This window comes from Passer domesticus, chromosome 5 (genome assembly GCF_036417665.1).
Source record: "Passer domesticus isolate bPasDom1 chromosome 5, bPasDom1.hap1, whole genome shotgun sequence".
Lineage (NCBI taxonomy): Eukaryota > Metazoa > Chordata > Aves > Passeriformes > Passeridae > Passer > Passer domesticus.
This window is the reverse complement of record NC_087478.1, coordinates 80,640,308-80,663,815: the sequence shown is the minus strand read 5'-3', so window position 1 is coordinate 80,663,815 and position 23,508 is coordinate 80,640,308. Positions and strand designations below refer to the sequence as shown.

Below are 23,508 nucleotides of genomic sequence, written 5' to 3'. Positions count from 1 at the left end.
ATGGCCTTGAAAGTGATCTTGCAACAAGGAAATCTTACTGGACAGAGTATTACAGAGAAATCTCATGTTGATCTTAGAATAACAACACTTTCTTTTAAACAAAGCAAACATGTCACTACAGTATTTACAAGTTGGGATTAAACTTCCCCTTTGTACAGAAATGCTTACTCTATCCTACAAGCCCCAAAAATCTGCCTCAGAGCTTCCTTCCAAAGCAATAATAATTGCATGAACACTCAAAAGAATCTCTTCATCTGCAGCACTAAAGTCACAGCTCCAGTTCTTCCCCCAAGGAGGCAAAAAGAGTGTTTTTTGAGGTCCCTTCCTTGCTGTGTTGTGAGAATGAAGGAACATGCAGCAGTAGCAGAACTGCAAACAAGCCACAGTATGGAAAAAATAAGAAATATTTTGGAACAAAAAGGAAGAGAACAGTTTGCCCACGGAGAGAGTAATAATATAGGATCAATTTACACATTAATGAATAAATTATTAATAACATAATATTGTAATTTGCTTAAATGATGAGCTATTTCCTCTTTACTGCAATATTTTACAGCTTACCTATTGTATACTTGCATATTTATGTGTGTGCTTCATAATCCCAGAACACAGGGCAAAATTAGGCATGGAAATCTTCAGTATCAACCCCTGGAGCACTCAGAGAGCCTTTGCTGCCAAAACCACTTCATATAGAACTGGTTTTAATGGGACTAGAATATCAATGGACTGGGTACCAGTTACCAAGGTTGACCAGAGAAGTCAATTTCCAGGATGCTCCGAGGAATGACAGAGGAGCAGCTTCAGCAAGGAAGCAGACTGAGAAGTCTTCCAAAAGGACTTTGGAGTTTAAGCAATCCATTGCATCTGAAAGCTTTTGTGCCCTTCTCCTGCCAGGCAGGAAGAGCAGGAGAAGAATAAAATGAGAACAAGAAGAGAAGAATGGGTTACGAGCCAGACTACACCAGTGCAAACCTGGCCTTGCCACTAATTCCAATTGAGGCAGCAAATCTCATAGCAAGAATGCATACAGTCTCAGAGGAGGAAATCAACTATGAAAAAATGATCCAGTATTTATAAAGAAATAAGCTGGAGGAAACCTGGAAGAACTCCAGCAAGTCATAGAAGCAGTTCAAAGCATTACCAAAGACAATTCACTCAATGCCAGCCCTTCCTCTCAATTGGAACAAAGATCAAGCTCACAAACTACCAATTAGTTCAGACTGCATTAGACTGTCAGAACACTTTGGGGCTACCCTAGCCAAACTAACCAATTATTTCATTCTTCAAAGAGCTCTCCCAGATTTAGAGACTTCCTTGTCCAGGTTTTGCCTACCAATACTCTATCAGATATGAAATACTTGTTTTATATATATATCCTGTAAGAGTCAACAAAATGACATGTATTCCCATTTCCATTCTGGTTTTCTCCACTTTCTCTTCTTATATTCTGAATTCTTACTTTTCATTCCACATCTCCACAACTGCTTTAACTTCTCTAAGTTAGGGCATCCTTTTTTTTTGTGTCAGAAAAACTCTTGCACTAATTTGCCTCTTCTTATTTCACTTCTTTTTAGAGCAGGTTTAGTCCTCTTGATACCACCCTAATATTAAAAATTAAGAATCCAAACAACCTCTACAGGTTCCTTGCAAAGCAAATAAAGGTTAAAATTAAATACTTAATTTTAAAGTATCTTCCTTGGAAAACATCCAGAACTGCTTCTCATTTCACACAGATCAAGACTATTACTCCTCACACAATTCCTAAGAGATCATGATTACTACTGACTTGAGAAATGGAACTCCCTTCATGAATACCATCCCCCAGCCCTTTCCTGACATTACGGTGGGACCTCAAACCCACACAAACAACAAACAGAAATCAATTTAAGTCAGTTACAAGGTCTTACTTCACATGGAACGAATCCCAGGTGACAGCCTAAAGGCACTGGTAGCAGCTTCCTCAAGGCATCATTTTTATTTTAAAAGCCAGCTTGAACACACTTAGGAAATGTGGAAACAGGCTTTTGTCTATGCAGAGTTACACAAGAAGGCCACAGGGATCCAAAGAGCAGATGAAAACCTGGAGCTGATGGTGATTCTGATGCTGATGTGAAGAGATCCCTCACCTCCTGCCCTGAAAAGTACTGCATTATTTCAAAGCAGCAACACAACCACATGCTGCACTGAACACTGCAGATTGTTTTGGTAAAGAATATCCAATCATGAGGGTGTTGCACACTCAGCTGCTAGGACAATGAGATCCAGACTTTCCAGCTCATGGGATTTAACGTCCTAGCTGACATTTCTGCAGGCAAAATCTACTGCTTTAAGGTGGTGTCAATCTGGTAGCAGCTCAAAGTCTCACAGTTTTAGGTTATGTTTCATCACTGATATCTGCTGGTGAGAAGGAACAAGAGACAAACTGAGAAATGCTCATTGTAAGCTGCTCTTTGAGTAACAGCACCTTTTGGAAGAGTCTGGTATTCTGACTAGAGAAGCGACATGAAAGAGGTGATTTAATTTACAGTTCTACTGTGCAAGACACAAAACAATCCTGCTAAAAGCTATGGAAGCATTTTGAATTGAGCAGGACAGAATACACAATTTCAGATTGTAATGAAGGAACTGCTAAATGTTCTTAGAACTATAAGCTTCACCATAACAGCAGCAGCCTTGTAGCTCCCTTTCCTAAAATCTGGCACATTAGAGGTAACATACATGAAACTATAAAAACATAGACATTACCAGTGAGGAACTGCAGAGGGAATTTTGAGGTGAAAGCAGAGCAGAGACAGTGGGAAGAAAGCTTGAAAAACATGTCAAGTTCTATCTTTCTCTCAGGTTTAACCCCTTTTGGTGTGTAAGCAAAGCCTTTAAAAAGTCAGCCCAGGACTACACCACAGTCTAAGTGTCAACACAGGCATCCCTTTTGAAATAATTTCTGAGGTGCCTGAAGCTACAAGATTAAATCCCTTAGGAATCCTGACTCCAAACACTATCCCATTTACAATAACATCTTGAGTGTTGTTGATGTGGAGGTTCCAGCAGGATTTGCTGGCAGGCAAATCACCTCAAACTCATCCCAATGCTCAGCTACATCCACTGCTGGCTTACGTCACCTTAACTGAGCAAAAAGCAACTTAAAGTTGTGCTGACTGCTGACAGACAGAAGGACTAATCTGAAGGCACATTTCAAAAACTGACCTGCCGTCTGAAGCGATGTGATTTATTCCTGACTCTGAAAACCAGGACAGAGCTCCTGAGCTGGCGGAGCATTAGGCTGAGCAGCAGAACGCAAACATTCTGGTTCTCATCACAGCCCCATCGCTGCAGGGATGTGACAGGGTCAGAAAGGCATTCTTCAGAAGGCAGTTTCCACTACTGCTTTTCTCACTGCTCCCCAACATGGAGATGTAAAATATGCAAGCTTTTATTGCCTGTTTTTGAGAGGAAATTGTGCAAAACTGCTGGAACACAAAGAGCTTTCTAGCAAGAGTAAATAACCATGCATTGCCCTGCTGTCCTGGAGCAAAGATAAAGCTGCAACTGAATTTCAGCTTTGAACAGTTGCAGAATGCTGCTTTAAAGAGGTCATCTTTTAGTGTTAAGATCATCACTGTCCTGTTATGTTTCAGCCTGAAACAATGGCACTCAATATCTATATGCTACATGTAGTTTGTTATGTTTTCAGGGACTAATTAGAAAAGAAAGATGCTTGTTGCTTACAAGCCAAAAAAACCCCAACCAAAAACCAAAATAATCCAAAAAACACCCAAGGCAACCTTTTTTTACTCCTAGAAAAACATCCCCTATTGATGGATCCCTAACAATCAGACTGAACCCTAACTAAAAACTTTTAACCTACAAACTGCAGTGGTTTTTTTTCTGCAGATATCTTGAGTTTCCGAGCTATACAGCAGCAGCCAAAACACAAATTAACTCTGAACATGCCCACGTTGAGTTAACTGACATGTTTGGTTCACACAGCATTGATCATTTGAATAAACATGATGCAAGCTCTTTAAAGAAGCCAGTGCTGCAATCTGAAGTTTATATTATGCAACTTGTATTAATTGGCCTGTTCACTGTACAGAAAGATTCCACCAGCTGCAGTCTTTGTGTGACTACAGCAAAGGAGCAGATTTCAACTCTGTTTTTTAAAAATTAAATGTTATGCCTTTAAAATAGAAAGTATTTTATGGAAAAAAAAAAATGAAAATCAACAACTTCCTGTAGTTATTTCCTGAGACAAATTTTACTGATTTTTTATATGCAATAAAGCTAAAAAGTCAGAGAGAAATGCTCAGTACTGGAACTCTTTAAATGAAATTCAATACAAATTCATTTACAGCCAGTTTCTACACTGCCAGTTTGGGATTATTACTACTTACGTATCAAAGTCATGCACCACTTTGGAGACTTTTGCAAGCCTTCATTGCTTGCAAGAACAAGATAAAATTATTAGTAACCCATAGAATTCGTCATTAGTTTTATCTTGTTAAAAAGTCAAAGGTCTCATGCATGAAGAACAGATGGAAGGTGCTCATTTGAAACAAAGAGAGGCAGGAAAAAGTAAATCCAGGGAGGGAGCCGTAGTGCAGCTCGGGTCCACATGGGGGACCCAAGCCTAACACTTCAACAGCTCTGGCACCGAAAATCTTTAAACATCTCCCAGAGCTACCACAGCTCTGGGAGATGTTTAAAGTCTTTCCAAAGTGGCACATCCAGAAAAATCATCTTTTAGATGATGGCAGAAGTAAGAATGAAAGGAATGCAAGCAGAGTGGATGGAAGGGAGGAGAAGGAAAAGCACGTGTCAAATGGACACCAAGGAGGGACAGGACAACCAGGACCGACCCCGTCCCTGAGCCAATATTGCACAAACCCAACTTCAAATTTCCTCCTTGAATCTGTTCCTTGATTTGTTCCTTGACTCACAACCCCCCTAACTGGGGGACAATGCTTAGTGTTGTGAAGTTGTGTCATAAAAGCCTCCAAAACAGCCAGGCCTCAAACATTCTAGAACACTGAGGAATATTCTGGACACTTCTTCATTAGTTGTGATGTTAAATATTCCAAGATCATTCCTCATTAAATCTCCCCAGAGTGATCTGCTTCTTAAATACTGACTACTTAAAAGCAAAGGCGATACCCCAAAAGCATTTTAATATCGAAGAAAATGACTTGAAGTTGAAGCACCATGGCAACTACAAGTTGCTAAGCATTTTAAGTTTATCACTTCTTTTGAATTTCCATTTATAACAAACCAGAGTTGTTTAACACCCAAACACACTGACAGCCCAACCCTCCAAACAATGACATTTTCAAGTGTGATTCTCCATCAGTCAACAAACAAAACAAGAGAAAAAGTTAACAAAAGGTGTTTAACTGCAAGAATAAATATTGAAATAATGAAGGATGGGGTGACCCTCATAAATTGCTTATTGCTTTAACAACTAATAACATTCTTTCAAGTCTTTTCATATGGAGACATGGGGGTCATAGGGAAGTGAATGTGCCTCACATGAGGTAAGGAAATGTGAGAAATGCTTAGAATGTGAATGGGAAGCCATAGTAGGATAAATGAGGATATAAAGTAGAGATGAACACCTGGTAGGAATATCCAAGCTTTAAAAAAATAGAAGTATTCACCATGTGGTTGCAGAATGTCTTTACATTTCCATTTCCAACTACCTTCCAAGTCTAAAATGTTCAACTCTGCACACACAATACATTTGAAGATCAAATTAAAGTGCCTCTTTTTTTTTTTTTTAAGAAGGAACAAATTTTCAGGAAAATAGTAAATTTCTAAAAGTCATAGAATCCATAGTGATCCATTTTCCACATGCTTTAGGCAAGAAGAGATCTCAATGACTTAGTACCTTAAGAAACTCTTCACATTTAAGCCGTTTGAGACCTGTTCTAATTCCTGTGTAGAGAAAAAAAAAGGAAAAATATCCCCAGAAATGCAGCTTAGATTTAGTTCTTATGATTATGTGCCTTAACTACATTTTTAGGAAAATAGGTTTTTTTAATTTTATTTTTAAACAGAATTGTTATTTTTAAGCTTTCCTATGTTTTGGACTTCTGATGAGATCAAAATACTGCTCCTATCAGAAGAGTCACTGAATCCAAATGTTTACAGGGAAAACTTAAACACAGAGTAATTGCTAAGCACACAGTACAAGCAAATTTTTGGTGGAAATGCATTATTTGGGCTATAATGTAGAAGTTTCCCTTCTGGATTTTTTTCAGTTCAGTTCCTGTATTGAGAAATTGGCAACCAGAACTCATTATTTTTTGTTACAAGGTTTTTGAAAAGTTAAATTCTTTAATTAAAAAATTATACTTACATTATTTTCACTTTTAATTTAATAACTAATTTTTCAAAGTCCGGACTTTTTTATTTAATTACAAAATATTACTTAAACTTATGGGAAAAAAAAAAGGAAAAAATAAAGAAAAAGAACTGACTTCTACCTCAAAACTTCTATTTTGTTTCATATTTATTACTATATTCTAAAACTTTAATTTTTTTACTTTGTAATATTATACACTCCTAACTAACTATACACTTGTAATCTTAGTGTTACTAATTAATTTTAGAAATCTATTCCATTTTAAAGTTAAATATAATGCTCTTTAAAGAGTTAAAATTTGCATAAAAAAGCTTAAAATTCTCAACATTTAAAACTTCAACACAGAACCATTTTCTCATTTACAAAATCGAAAGGCTCAAATATTTTCTAATTTTAAATAGATTTTAAAATCTATGTCTAAGTGTTTTCTACATTCCATGTGCTTCTCGCAAAACACAATATTCCTCTTGCCTCTAAGAGCTCCCCAGTAATGTGTAACTGGCCAGGGACTCTTTGCACCTGACTGTGCCACAATAGTCACTTCTGCTATTAAAGTTACAGTTAAAACTAATGGTGGCAGTCTTTATGCACTTAAAGGATTATTTTTCCATTTCTATATGAAATATTTTGCTTTGTGAAAACAGTTCATAGATATTATGGACTATACTATGAAATTTATTGTTAAATATATAATATTAAATTTGTATATATATATATATATATAATTCTATATTAATTATATATTCCAGCAGTTTGCTTCATAATGAAATGAGAAAAAATGAGATATTTCATATTTTTGTTCTGTATTTTTGCAGCTGACTGTGCCTCAATAGTCACTTTTGCTACAGAAGTTACAGTTAAAACTAATGTTGGCAGTCTTTATGCACTTAAATAGAAGATAGATAGTGGATTACTTTTCCATTTCTATATGAAATATTCAAATGAAGCACATGCATCCAGCAAGAAGCTGTGTAAAGATTACGAATTTAAGTGTTTAATATAATAATTGTGTAAATGCATGCTGCTGAATGCATCTTTGCTGAAAAGGCCCCTAGGATCCACTAAAACAGGAAAGGGATGAAAAGTAGGCCTTCATGAAAATTTTTCATGGTCTGCAAGGTAATAATCTAAAAAAATTAAGAACTTTTACTCTGCTGCCTTAATTGACATTTCCAAACTAGGAGATTTCTGACCAGAAAGCAGCACAAAGGATTACATAATGGAAGGGACAAGACCAAGGATATCAGATTTTTGTAAAAGGAAAGAAGTCTCAATTAAAAGATTCACTAATTGAAAGAAGGCACATCACAAAACATTTAAAATCCTGAGCAGCCACAATCCATGAAAACTTTTGAACAGATGGGAAACCAAGCAGGGAAATACATCAGCAACTGATTATATTATTTTGACTATTGCCTATTTCCTGCTGATAAATAAGCAACAGCCTCTTTCAAAACCCTGTGAGCAATTAAAAGATCGTAACAAGCACATTTTACAGGAATTGACTACAGAAGCAAGTAGAAGAAACAGGAACAGAACTTCCAACAGAGGGAGCTGGCCAAGCTCGCATGGTAGTCTTGATAGTCTCAAAATAAAACTCACAGGTAAACCAACCACATGGAAAAACTTATTCTCACCTCTGTAGGAAGCAGAATTTAAACATGCCAGCAGCCAGGCTATATAAAAATGGGGAAATGTCACATTATTTCTTAAAAAAACCCCAAACCAACCAAACAAAACAACAACTAAAACCCAAAACAAAAATACAAGCCACAAAAACCACCCAGAATATGTTAAGGCAAGCAAGTAGCAAGATGTTCAGTTTTATTTGAGACATTTCAGTTGAATATGATCACTTAAAAATCTGTAATCTTTTCCAGTTAATAGCTGCTTACAGGCCATGAACAGACCCTCAGACCCTTATAGCCCCGTGGGCAGCTGCAAATCAGCTGACAATTATTCCAATAATCTGAAAACTAGTCTTTATTAAAAGGGATTCTTGAGATGTAACCATGACTGCAAGATTAAAAAAAAAAAAAAATTAAAAAGAAAAAAAGTTTAGAAGATTTTTTTTCTGGGTTTAAAAGCTGCTAAAAATCCACAGCACTGCTAAATCTTCTCGTTTTCTGTAATTGCATAAGAAACCACGACAGGGAATTATTCATTGTCACAAGTGTGAATGTCAAGCTGTGACCATCCTGACTCCGGACAGTTTGTGAAAGAACCCTTTGATGTGGATTTAAATTAAAAGGGCTCTTCCTCTTGCCCCCAAGGTGCTGTAAAATTCAAATGCAGACCTCAGTATTCTGGCTTCATTTATAAATTACTTTTTGACTGGCAGAAGGCTTCCAAGAGATTCTCTTTAAAGTAGATGGGAAGATAAGAAGGTGGCTGTTAATCATATCCATAACATGCATGCATATTGCAGCTACCAGCCTCAAAATTACCAGGATTTTATATTTTTAGCACTTGAAATTCTTGCAGAAGCAAAATTATGTTCCTAACATTTCTCAGAAGAAAAAAGCGAGGCACTTCAGTATTTTCACATGTAAGAGCTACTTGAATTAAGGGTTGATAAGGATCTGTAACTAATTGATTAAGATGCCAGTTGATATCTACTAAAGATAAAATACAAATGAGCAAAATCCTCTCATATATTATATACACAATTCACGCCTGTCTACTTTTGGAAAAAAATGGAAATATTAGTTCCATCAGGTTACTTGAGGTTATGAGAAGACTTTCAAATACACTCCTGTGTATCTAGAAATTGATAACTGACAGCTCAGGGATGCACTCTGGCACCACAAGAACTCAGGCACATTAAAATACCTGTTAATTTGTGAACTGTAAGCTATAGATTTTCTTTATGATGTGCAATAAAGAACACGAACATCTCTTGCTGCATTGTCTTTCCTAAGAGAATGACACAAAACCACTTTTGCTACAAGCGGAGAAGTAAAGCAGCCTCTTATCTTCTAAGCAAGGAAACCTCTTAGAGCCCTGTAAAATGCTGAAGTCTGTCTGAAAATAGACTCATTAAGGGATCAGCTCAGCTTCCATATCTTGCAAGTTTCCAGTCATTATTCCCCTGCATTGGTTCTTTACACTTATTTACGTAACATATATAATGTAGTCCATTTTCTGCTGTATTCAGATTGGAGACTCCCTTCAGAAAAGTTTCAGGATGCATCTGCCACTTCAAGCACCTCCTCACCCAGAAAAATGACTTAAAATAGTTCTGAACTACCTACCACTTTTGACAACTTTATTATTTCAGAAGTTCTGATGTTCTTATCATTGCTACTGGTGAATTCTAAGCACCAAAAGTCTTGGAAGATTTTGACTCTGCCCCCTTGCCCAGGCAACAAATCCAAAATCTCAAAATCCTTAATGCTGAACAACTTTTGCTAGCAGTGTTTTGAGCCATTCCTTCTGCTCTTGCTCTTTCCTTTTCTTAGTTTTGCTGTTGCTGTTTTCATTTATTTTAATTTATGAGTTGTCATGTAATAAATTCAACTTACACTTATATTTTGGTAGGTACCAATGTGATACACCATTTTCCATGTTAAAAATCAACACACACTCACATTCATGAAAGTACTTCCTGCCTTGAGGGATTTTTGTTCTGCCTTAGTGTTGAATCTTCTTCCTAAAAGATTAAACTTTAATCTCCCTAAGCCAAATTTATTTAAATATTTTGGTCTGAAAATTATAAATCCCAGTTACACAAAGCAGTGTTTATGAAGTCCTACAGTTTTCACTTGTTCCTTCTTACACACTGGCATAACACACTATTTCTCAACAAAGCAAAAAAGTAAACACCAGCATCAGAGTTTGTGTAACCCTAAATGATTTTAAAAGGGAGAAAAAAATATAAAACAAGAAGAAAAGAAAACCCTCAAGAACTTCACAGCAGTCATCAGGTAATCACCCTGGGGCATAAAACAAGTTTTTCTTGTTGACCACACCAACCATAAAATTCATAGTTTAGCATGGAAGAACACACTCCAATTAAGCAGTGGGGCACAGAAAGGATGTTTACCTTTTCCTTCTGTGCTAATCCTTGTTCATTTATAATCAAGGTAAGATAATTAATTGCCCAGGCTCCTCCACCCCAGCATTACTCATGTTTTAAGCAAGAAGTGGAACAAAACAGTGAAAAGCTTAGGAGACACTGTGTTTAAATCAAAGAACACAAACAGCTAAGCCAGCATTTTATTGCTCTTACCTGTTTGACTGCACTTGAAAGACGAGGTCCTAAACTGGTTGTAAATTGTTGTAAACTCTAAGTTCATCACCTGCACCACCACCCAGGAGAGCTCCAGTCACATGGACAACCTTGTGCAATACAGTTAATAAACTTAATACAAATCTCAGCCCCACGTTCAGCACAGCTTCACTGGGTAATTTCTGATTGCTACAGCATCGTGGGTCTTAAAGCAATAAATTAACGTTGCTGATCAATGTCCTCCATTGTTCCACGTGGTGCTGGTAAAAAGGACTCACAAAAAAGCAACTAAACTGCTTTTCTTGCTCCCAAAGATCAGGTGCTCATGTTTGAGCAAATGCTCGTCAAAAGGGATGCTAAGCACCTATGGAAGAAGTTTTACAGGCACTTTGCTATTTCATGATGTAAGGTGAAATAAATACTGAAGTTTTGGACACAGGATTGCTCAGTTTTGACAGGTGTCTAAGGAAAATATTTGGTGGATCTTTTCCTAATTTGGAAAAGCGATTAAACATCCAGATGCCATAAAAAATAGAGAAAGGAAAGTATTACAAGATAGCTCTCTGAAGCTCAAAAAAATTAGGCACTTTCACACACTGCCACAACAGACATAATAACAGGACTCCTTCTCCCATAGATGAAAAGTCTTGCTTTATGCTTTGAAGCATATTATTAGTCTAAAATACAAGTGTTTATGCCATTTCATTTTAACCTGTCTGCCGTATGACAGAAAAGGTGAGGGCTACACTTTAACACGTGGGTCACTTCAACAAGAAGCTTGAGTTCTGTTTGTCTTCTGCTTCCATGAGTCAAAAAACAATCCATGCCCTAAATTCCCAAATTACTCTTGCTCAGAGTTCTGAACTCCTATCCTGGCAATTAGTACCCTCCTTAAGCAGCCAAGCTGCAAAGGTAGGAGTAGTCTCTACTTAAGCAAAGCCAAACCAATGCAGTCAGAACTGGATCACTCCTTTAGTCCAGGAACAGGTGGAACAATCTCATTTTACAGTCTGTGTCTAGAAGGAAGGTTCTGAGCCCATCAATAGCCCTGCATCATTTACAGCTTTAAGTACAGTGTTAGTGGTTCCTTGTCCTGTGCTAAACTCCTGCAGTTTTCTTCCGAAATAACATTTCTAACAGAAGAGCACTATTTGAATGCTCAAAAATAACCCACCACAAGGAACAGCCACCCCTAAGCCCCAAAACAAATGTACACTGATTTTATTTCCAAAACCACTGTCAAAGAAATTAGCATGAGTTAGATAAAAGATCAAAGCTTCTCCGAGAAGGTGACACAACTGCAGCCATGACTCACATTCCTTCTGTTTCTGAAAGAAACAGGTTTGACCAAGAGAAGAAGTTGCAGACTCAACACGTAGGGTGTTCTCAATATCCTGCTCCATAAATGAGCTGTTACAATACCATTGTTACTCTTGCATATAGTTTGTCTTGTCCAGATGAAACCACGGCAATCAAATTGAATTTTCCCTGTGTCTTTTTAAACTTATTTCCCTCTACACTATTCACAGCAGCTACTGCCATGATGGGGTAGACAGCTGGGGCTGCCCATGCACCCTAAAAGTCAGAATTTCCTCCAGTCTATTCCTCATTGTACCACTTCTTCTCTGCTTCCAAATTTTTTCCAGACACATGAACTAAAATTAACTGCAGCGATGAGCTCACCAGCACAGATTCACTTAAGGAAGTGCCCAAAGTTCATGCTTGCTCTATTTTCTGGAGGCTGGAAAACACCACACTTTGGAAGGCATCTGGTTAGGCAGCCTTCTCTCTGCTCTACCAGGGAATTGCAAGAAATTTAGGACACGTTAAAGATGTGAAAGCACAGTGGAAATCTCTGACAGCCATCAAACTGGAAATACTTGCACACAACCCAGAACTATGCAGCAATGCTACTTTGGTCTGGAGCTAGCACAGAAATATGCCAGAGATGAAAAACAAACAATCTGAAAACCTTTTTATGCTCCAGAAAATTCACTCAGGAAAGATTTCTTGATTAAGCAGTGGATTCTCCAGCGTATCACACAGAAATTAATTTTTGAACTTCTTCATAATATTTTTCCCACACAGAATAAATGCTTCTATCTGTTTACACAAAACCTTGTAGGGATTAATCATGTTTGAGCTCTAACCCACAGCAGGCACATTTGAAATAACTCACAGCAGATAAATGCCATTATGAACATGTAGCAAATTCATCCCTTCATGGTCACATTGGAACACTGTGCCTGTTTGCTGGCTTCCCCTGGGCTGAAAATCAAGGCTGAGGACAGCACCACCTAAATCAACATTTCTCTCTCTCCAGTGAGAATCTCACAGTGCTCTCAAGCTGGCACAGGTGACAACAGCTACAAGAGAAACTGAGATTTTATAAACAGTGCAAGAGGGAAGATGCACAAGGAAAACAGGCAATGAGACAATGAAGGTGTCCCAGGGTAGCTGTACCCACTCTTGCTGCTTTTCTCCCACATAAAGAGGAAAAGCTGTTTTTCTCTGAGGTGATTTGCATTTGCCACAGGAAAATTCCACTAATTGACACTTCCAGAGAGAGCACAAACCCAGTCAATCCAAAAAAGTGACTTCAGCTGAGGTACGAGTGTGTGTGTGACCACAGCCACAAACCCAAAGCTTCTCCCCACAATTATTTCTTGTACCAATGAAATAAGATCAGGAAATTCATCTACTGGCATGAAAAGGCAGTAGTTACAAAAGATGGTAAAAATGAAAATAATCTGAACTCCCAAAATAAGTGCGTTTGTTATCAAGCTTCAGATGCCCGACAACAAACAAAAAATAAAGATTAGTCCATCAGCACACATTTTCCACAGATGTCCATGCTCCTCTCTTCCCATTTTGGATTTCCACTTAACAGAGGGAACTGTCAAATTTTGAAATTAGATTTGAAGCACAAATTAAACTAGGATTACTTTTAACACACACTGCAGCAGACCACCAAAAAAAAGTCAATAGGGCAAGTACCAACAACAGGCTCCCCAAATTTAAAGAAGTTCTGCCTCTTTTTACCATATTTACAGGTAACAGTCAAAACTACACTACATCAATTAAAACTAAATGCAAAATATAAGAATGTACTTGTTTCTAGACTTCTAGGTCTTTTCAAAAGAGCAGAAAAAAAAAGGAAGCACCTATATACCACATCTATATATATATATAAAATACAATCATGTTATGGAGAGAGATGTTTAGTACCTAAAAGCCTACACACACCTGAGACTTCATAACATTCAGTTTGTTTGAATCTACTGCATCAACAAACAGCCAACTCAAATAATAAATATATAATGGCAGATTACATCTGCACTGTTAAAGTGCTTGGAGCCCTACTCTTATTAGCATTGCTTAATTCAATTTATTTCATACATATAGCAAACCAGAAACATCTAGGCAAGCATTGTGTCTATAACAATTATAAGTAAATATTCAACTGCCACTGAATTCAAAACAAAATAAAAAACAACCAAACAAGAACAACAACAACAAAAATCAAACAACTTAGTTGATTTATGCTTTATCAAATCAAACTTAGTTTGTGTGATAACACCCAGAAAAGCTGTCACACTCAGTTATCCTCCAATTTAATTTAAAATTATTTAGCATCAAACGCCTCATGGACAAGCACATATAAAAGCACAAAAAACACATTACAAGTAAAAAAACCCAAAAAAACCAAAAAACCAAACTTTAACATTTGAGTTCTTTTGCTGTCTCTTCACAAGGAAAAAAAAAACCAACAGAATGAACCAAACAGAAACACTACCTCATCATCTCATCATCCATGGGACTTAAAGTGTTTGAAAAGCAAAAGAGATTTTCCTCTCTCTTACACAGTAATATTTTACTGGACCAAAGCAGAAATGAGACAACTTATGACACTGCTCTGCAGCCTCCCTGCATATTTTTTTCTGTGCACCACAGAGCTCTCCCAAGAAGGTACACAAGTGTTGGATTGTTTTGGTTGGCTGCTGTTGGTTTTAGACAATTTAAAGGCACTACCAAGCTCCCTCTGCTGTTCTGTTTATTGCTGAGATGTCAGTAAAGCACAAGCCCAGGAAAAATGCCTTGTCCTAGACATGTCTGCATCCCAAAATATGATATAATTTGATTACTAAGACTAATTTCAACTTTTCTTTTTTAATAAATTGAAAAGTGCTATGTTCCAAATTCAATGTAGTGTAGAGAAGATTTTCCTTAATAGTAACTGTAGCACTTAGCACTTCCAAACAAAATATACAAATAGGAAGTAGAAATAATCCTTGGTACAAAAAAATATAAATAAAATCTATAAACATAACAAACCCCACTAAAAACACAAACAAGGTAAAAGCATTGTAAATTTCTCCTTCACAGCTCACCACATTCAGGACAAGCTTAATGGAAGTGGGTTAACTTTTATTCTGCATTTCAAATATTGATCTTTCTCATATCCACTCAGATATATATACAAGGGGGTCTTTAAGCATTCTCTTAACATCCCAGCAAACTCCAGCACTGCAAATAAAGAAATCAAACTGCAGCTTTTGTGAGGAGCCTGGGCGTGGTGCTTGCTCCCAGTATTCATCCCAATCCAGAGTGCATCACATCAGTCAGCTCTGAACTGACTTTGAGCCAACCACCTCAGTCTGAGCTACAGTTCCCTCCCAGGTACACACAGCCAAGATCTGGAAGTCTACATTCAAGGTGGGTCTTGATTTTTTTACTTCAGGGGGACTAAACTGAAAAATCACCTCTCATTTGTACTGGGATCCACAAAGGTGCCCAGTTTTCATCATTACTGAGCAAATTGCAATTTCAGAGACATTCCCCACTCTCTGTAACCTACACCTGTGTTGGCAACCACAAAAGCATCAAAAACCCAACCTCCACTCACTCTGGTATCACTGACTTCTCACAACAGAGATCTGTGCTTGCAGTTACATTTTTGCTTAGTGCTCATCTTTCCACACCTCAGCCACAAGCTGATGTCCATGGGGGGAAAAATACTGTAATATTATCATTTTACAAAGAGCTACTGCTTCACTGACATAACATCACCCCATGATTTAGGCTGGGAGACACCTCTGGAGCTCATTTACTCTGACCCCGTGCTCCAAGCAGGAACAGCCTCAAACCTAGCTCAGGTTAATTAGAACCTTGTGCAGTCAAGTTTCAACAATCTTCAAAGACAGAGACCCCACGGCCTTTCTGGTCAAGAGCTGAGATGAAGCAGGTCACAGATTATGCTCCTCTCAAGGATAATTACATTTCCTTATCATCAAGAGCTGGTAAAAGCCCCTGCCATTGCTGACAAAATGATAGTTGCTGTGTCAAATAGCCCTGGAAGAGTTAGCAGCAACAGCAGCAGCAGCTGTCAATTCCCAATAACAGAGTTTCTGCACTGAAAACTGTTTCTGACAGTATTTTTCAAAGCACAACCATTTCCTGAAGTCATCTTGCCAAAACTGACAAAACTCTGGGTATTCAGTCAGAAATACTCCCTCTATTTCTAGGCATAGAAGTCCATATATTTACTGCTATGCTGTGATAACAGGTGGATCAAATACAGAAAATGTTTTCTGCCTTTAAACCCAGCAGACACATCAAATAATCCATGGAGAAAAACCAGTGCTTACAAACAAGTCAGCTAAATGAATGGTCTTTCCCTTATTTTATCAGCATGATAAATGACTTGCTCAATCACTTCTGAATTCAACTTTCTTTTGTTGTTTGGGGTTTTGTTTTATTTAGTTTTTAATCAATTATAGTAACAAGTCAAAGACAACTTAAAGATTCAAATTCCCACAGGAACTTGTAGCCAAGGTAAACATTCCTTTTGCCATTATGTTATTTTTGGTGCTTCCCTCCTTGACTGAAAAGCAAACCTTTACCTGCTCAGTCAGCTTGGCACTCATTTTCTTATGTTAACTTCAATAGTTTAGTCTCTAGATATGATCTAGAAGTCCAAGAGAGGACCTGAATTTCTGATATTGAAACTGGCAGAAAAAACTACACTAAGTAGTTTTAAACTACACAAAGTTTGTTTCATATGCACACAAACACATGTGACAATCAAAAGAAAACATGCAAGGGAAGCAGCCTTCCCCCAGTCCCAAAGTCCCTTTTAAAAGTTCCTAAAAGTTTAGGCTTGTACCTTTCAAGTGCTGTCCACAGGTTTTATGCTCATTTCAGAGAGTTCTAGTTATTTAAGGTCTCAACACACAGGGCTAAACCAGAGCAGTTAATTCTACAGTTCTGATGAATTCCTGTCAATACAGTTACTTTTTAACCTGACTCATCTTCCATTTTGGCTATACCCAACAACATTATTTTTCAAACTTCTGTGAACAGACAGGCAAGTTGTTCAACTCAATAAACAAAATTCAGTTTTGCTGGGTTCTAAAGTTTCTGCTGATTTTGGAGGCAGCCATAAAGCAGACTTCAAAGAGCACCTTCACATCTTTATTTCAATATCCCTCTTATGCAAGAAATAGCACCTACTTACTGTTTTAGTTAATCAAAGAAAGTTTTGGTATAAATAGAAACACAAATGAACTGCAGGGAAATACTGAGCTGGCATTACTTAAGTATGCACATAAAAACACTGTATAAAAACTATAAGCAATTCTACATGTCAGATTTTTTTCCCCCATATAGCAGTACCAGGCAATGTGATATTTAGTGAGAAACATTTCAGCATTAACAAGCCCTCTTAAGGCAGATGGAGCCTATGGCAGCATAGAAGTATTTTCCCTGAATAGCTGAAACTGTCTGAGGAGCTGGTATTTGCAGCAGCTCTTCTGGAAAGTGGCACAGGTTCACATAAGCTCATATCTCACTACAAATTAGTCCTACGATTGACACATTTTCAGTTTGATGAGACTTGCCTTGTGGCTGCATGGATGCAAAAATTATGGTAAGAGAGGAAAGACTTCATGACCACAGGAAAAGGAATCTGTGGCACTGATAACTTTTACAGTTCCATGCCAAGATGAACCAGTCCTGGCAAGGTGCTCCAAAGGTACCACGAAAACACAAATAAAAACCCCTGAACACTTTTCTCCTTGGAGTGAGCAACGATCTTTGAGCTTGGCAAACCCACATGCACTCTGTGTAATTCTCTGCAGCTGGGATTGTTCAGCCCTGAGAAGAGAAGGTTTAGGTGTCACCTAACTGTGGCCTTCCAGGGCATGAAGGGAACCCACAGGAACGATGGAGAGGGGTTATTTCTGAGGGTCTGGACAAGAGGGAATGGCTTCCAACTGACAGAGGGTAGGTTTAGATTGGATATTGGGAAGAAATTCTTCATTGTGAGGTTGGGGAGGCCCTGGCACAGGTTGCCCTGTGGCTGCCCTATCTCTGGAAGTGTCCAAGGCCAGGCTGGATGGGCCCTGAGCAACATGGGACAGTGAAAGGTGTCCCTGCCATGGATGATCTTTAAGTTCCCAAGTCAAGCCACTCTACAATACAAAATTGTACAGCGGAGCCTGAAGGAGATCCATTGCCATCTTTCCCCTGTTTTGATCACATACTTTATACTGTCAGCACTTAAAGCAGCCTCAATCCACCATTGCTTCCACCCTGCTCAAAAATTACACATCAAACAGTGGCACAGAGCAAATGCTGCTTTGACAAATGCAGCCTTTGACATAACTTCTAAGTTATGTCAAATTCCTCAACCTGTTTCCTATATTCCAATTTCTCCAGCTTATTACAACGTGTTCTGCAAGAATTAGGTCCCAAGAGTTTTTTGTAGAGAATGAAAATTAGAAAGCTGCACCCCAATAATTTTTTATGTTGACATGCCACTACATTAGATTAGGTGCAAGTAAGTACATTATGTGAGCTAAAAAGCTTGCACTGAAAAAAACTCTATTTTTAGGTAAAAATAGATTTCAAGTGTCATTATTGTATGCAGAAGAATTTTAAAGTAACTGCATAGGAAGCTGTTGTAGTCCCCCTAGAGTGGACTCCATTTTCCATGTAGACTTGCTTCTGGAAGACTGGAGATTTTTAATTTTTTTTTTTTTTCAAAGTTCTGTTCGTGCTTTTGCTGTCAGCAACCTGGCTTAAAAAGCAGAAGGCAGTGCCAAGATACTGGTTGCTGACTTCTTTGCCAAACAATTCTTCTATTGTTTCTCAGGATTTAAACTGACTTCTTTTTGGATAAAGGAGTAGTCACAAACCAGTCCAAATTAAAGAGCCTGAAAATTGGGAAAGCATGGCAAGATCTTTATCAGGACTTGGAAACTCACTCAACTATTCTTCAGTTTTGTTACTTCCTTATTCTCTCTTCAGAAATGGACAGCCATGCAAAAAAAAGCCACCAAATGCCTTTAAAAGCTTTGCAGAATACTTGGTAGGATTTAATTCAGGCAGTGTTGGTAGAAGCTTCACAACCTAATTTCTGGTGATGAACAACTTAAATGAACAAACTTGATTTAAAAAGGGTTAGTTTCCAATATTCTTGTTACTCCCTTGTTTACTAGATCACATGAGAACCCAGGTTTCCAGTGCTATTAGATAACTTGTTCCTGATCTTGCTCCCTCCCAGCCCAAATGAGAAATCATTAAAAGCACATAAATCCTACAGCAGGAATCCAGCTGCTGGTACACTAAGCTGCTTTCACCAGCTAAATTCTCTTTATAGCATTTTTTTCATATTTTAAAGATATTCCAGTGGCACATCCAGCAAATTTAGGAATTGATTCCCATCCTTTGAGAGAGTTTACAAGTCTATCCCCATAAATGCAGTTTAACAGCAAAACCCATCGTTTGTGTCAGAGCAGTAATCTGTATTTCCACTCTTCCAAAGATCTGAAAAGGAACAACACCACAGGTTTTCTGTTTTGTTTGATAACATGAGGTAATATTGAGCCCAAAACACCAAACCTTTCACAGAACCTTCTAACAGAGTTCTTCTCCTCCAAACCCTTTTGGAGTTGTGCTTATACAACCTACAGTGATTTATTATCATCAATACTAAGGTACGTATTTGGCTTTCAAATGTTATGAAAATGCAATTCTATATTCTGACATTATGTTAGAAAAACAGAAATTCATGATCAGAGTTAATCAGCATTGCGATCCATATGTAAAAAAGCTTCCGGATTCACTACTCAAATAAATTCATAGTTTCACTAGTTAAAAAGAAAAAAAATCCAAATCCATAACTTCAGAGAAAAAAAATGTTGTCTAAATTATGATTAAACCTCTACTACATTTTTATCCCACTTGTTACATTTTCCAAAGAATTTATTTCTTGAGAGAATAATATAGAAAAGGTAGTTACTTCCTAATAATCCAAGTACTGATCTGAAGTACTGAGTTGAAGAAAATAATTCTTCAAAGCCCGTGTGCTTTGAAACAGATCTTTTGGGAAGAAAGGGAGAAAGAAAGAGAAGATTTTGTTTTCAAGTAAATATTCGTCATTTAGACTGTTGTAAGCATCTTACTCTACCCTCCCCAAGCTTGTATCATCTAAATTAATCTCCTACTATCTCTAAAATGATCCCATGGGATTTCTGAACGCAGGTACAAGTTTAATACTTCAAATCCATTTATAATCTGAAAAACAATTCAGCTTTCAAATCTCTTTGCCAGGTTCCAATTCACTCACCTAAACCCTTTTGTGCAAAAAGTCAATTACACCACTCTGAATCAATACTCAGCCAGCAGACAGCATCTAATGATTTCACAACTTTTATGTTTCTCTCATTAAACCTCTGTGCCTAGTAAAGCTTATGTAGGAAGATCAGTAAGATTTTCATGTTTACATAGTTTATTTTCAAAACAAACTGAAGCCAAAACATCACTATAAGCAAACTATTAAATCTTCCCATGCAGCCATGCTTCGTGCACACACAGCACCCATCAAAGCTTTAGTGATAAGATACCAGTCAGAGATACCCTGCAAGAGCTTCTCTAAGTACCTGCAGCACCATAATTAAAACAGCATTCCCTCTCATTGACTCCTGGCAAATTAAAATGTATACCCTGGTGATGAATGCTGCTCTCCAGAGCTGCTGAAGCAGGTTGGAGCCACACAGCAGGGCTGGGATCAGCAGCAAACACCTGGGACAGGAGGGATGCACAGGGATGCCTGGCTTTGGCCATTACAGGATTCAGAGGTGGGCTACTCTTGTATTTGAGGGGTGCCCCAATGAAGGCAGGAATCTGACTCCATCGTCTCAGAAGGCTAATTTATTATTTTATGGTACTATATTATATTAAAGAATACTATACTAAACTATACAGAAAGGATACTTACAGAATGATAAAAAGATAATAATGAAAACTAGTGACTCTTCCAGAGTCCCGACACAGCCTGGTCCTGATTGGCCACTGAGTTAAAATAACTCACAGCAGAATCCAATGAAACAATCACCTGTGGGTAAACAAGCTCCAAACACATTCCACATGTGAGCACAACACAGGAGAAGCAAATGAGATAAGAATTGTTTTCCTTTTTCTCTGAGGCTTCTCAGCTTTCCAGGAGAAAAATCCTGGGCAAGGAATTTTTCCAGAGAATGTGAATGCCACAGGCTACCAAAGAAAAGGAGTGAGCACAGGATTCCGTAACTGCTTGTGGAAACACTTTCCAGATCTTTTCAGCCACTTTCCTGAATGACAGGTGTTTCTTTCAGACCTTTGGAGCATCAGCCACAAGGGCCAGCCCTCCTTGACTTGTGATTCCTCCTGGTAGCTCTCTTATTGGAATACACAGCAAACCTGTTCTTCACTTGCCTTTCTACCATTTCTACCTTTGAAGACTTGCACTCTCAGCCCTCAGTGAGGTATTCCGGGCAATCCCCAAATGAAGCTCTTCCATTTTGAGCTCCTCTGTGTCCCCAGTTCCATTATATCACTTTCCTGTTAAACCAGTACTACTTTAGCATAGGACTATGCTCCTATTTCTAGACACGATGAACTGGAACAATATTATTTCACATGTCAGGCCTTTAAAAATTCTACTTTTCCAGCTGCAATTTGATTTTAAGAAGTCTGTTTTCTTTACACTGTGGATGAAGGCCACAGCTTCCGCTTCTTCTCCCAAATGGAAGTGATAAAATATAATCCAAATATCAATAGATTACATTTTTTCCTATCCTGAGGGCATGCAATTCTGTCAATTCAAAAGCTTAGCATCATGAAGATATCAATCGAATTTGAGCAAGTAGTGCTGCCTTTCAAATAGGAAAAGGAAATCTTGTTAAAAAGAGACAGAAATCCTCACATCAAAAGGTCAGTCAAAAGCAGTGGTGTTGTGACAAAAAAGAGCACACCTAAAAATCAAAAAGAATTATCTCCTTTTTACTTTCCAAATGAAATTATTTTAAAAAAACCCACTCTCCTAAACAGCTTAGGACTCTCTAGGCAGTAGAAACACCAGTAAGGCAACATATTGATAAAGTTGCATATAATTTTTTTTTTAAATGCATGCAGAGTTTCCTCGCTCAAACCACAAGAATATCCATTCAAGAAGCAACATTTGCTCCAAGTTTATTTTAGCAAAGTGGAAATAAAAGATTCAATTAAGATACTGGCTCAAAAGGAGACATAAAGAGGAAAAAAAAACCAAAACCCAAACAACCAACTCATCCAACTTTGGAAAATCATCACTAAAATTTAGGACCTGGTGGCTGAAGTGTAAAACAGCATCTACTACCTGCAGATTGCCTTTGTAGAGGTTCAAATCACTTCAGGGAACAACAACAACAAAAAAAATTAAAAAAAAAGGCAAGCTGTTATTTAACTCCAAGTTAAAATTTAACTTTAGTGTCCACTGCACAAAAAGCTGTACCACAATTCACAAGAGTTGGGAGATATTTGAAAATCTTTGCAAGGCTGAAAGAACGTGGAGCTTGTACTCCTCTGTACTGTGTGTTACTGCTGAAGTCAGTGTTCACCTTGACACACTTAAAGTGAGAGGGCAGTTTTCTTCCTAGTTATCTTAAATAAGAAACAGATGGGTTTTTTTTTTAAGTTATTATTTTAAAAAACAGTGGCAAAATCTGCAAGGAAAGGATTTTAATGTTCAAGTTGGTTCCTAAAGAATGAAGACTCCATGTCAGCTAAAAAGAGAAAAACCTTGAACCAGTATTAACACTACACAGATGTGTTTTTTTTGGTTATTAGTTTAATTTTGAAAAGTCCTTCTCCCCAGGCAAATGAAAAAAAAATTAATTAAGTAGTCAAAATGAGCAAGTATACAAAGAGGAAAAAACATTTAACAACATAAATTCTCTATAGAATGCCATTACAGATCTCCTAATTTTTTTAATGCTACCTATACAGGGTAACCAAGAAAATATTTTAATTGGCCTCTAACTTCATATTCTTCCACCTATTAATCTTGCACCACAAAGAAAACCTTTCATCTGTTTTTGTGGCAAAATGACCTCCGACAAGCAGATGGTTAATTTTGGTCAGATAAAAAAAAAATCCTTTAAAAGGGAGAGCTGAGCCATGTAAAATATTTAACATGAGCCACTTCAGCTGCCTCAAAACAGGTTACAAAGATACAAACTCTTGATGAATTCACACTATTCAGTTCATCTTCTGCCAAGACAGGTCATATCTTGAAAACACTGCTGTTCTGCTCAGCTCAAAGGAAGCAGCTCCTGTATGTAAATTCCTGTCCTAATTTCATGTAGGGTGCTCATCACTCTCTCCTCAGCTGCCAGGACTGCACATCAACCCTGCTCCTGAGCATTTGGAGAAAATCTTTCTTGTAAATATTTTCTTTCCTCCATTAAAAGTTTTATTTTGAAGAAATGTGTCCATTCAGAGGGATGCTGCCTGTTCCCACAGAGCTGCCTATTTACTGCTGTAACTCACAAAATATTTACATCCCTACAGCTGCTGATGCACATCAGCTCTTATTCTGTACCATTATCTTCTTTTG

General features: G+C 37.7%; 1 protein-coding gene across 23 annotated transcripts in view; it reads right to left on the bottom strand.

The window, feature by feature from the left end:
* The window catches only part of PLEKHA5 (pleckstrin homology domain containing A5), a 157,354-nt gene that overhangs the window by 115,623 nt on the left and 18,223 nt on the right, over window positions 1-23,508 (bottom strand). The gene's annotated exons all lie outside the window — the stretch shown is intronic.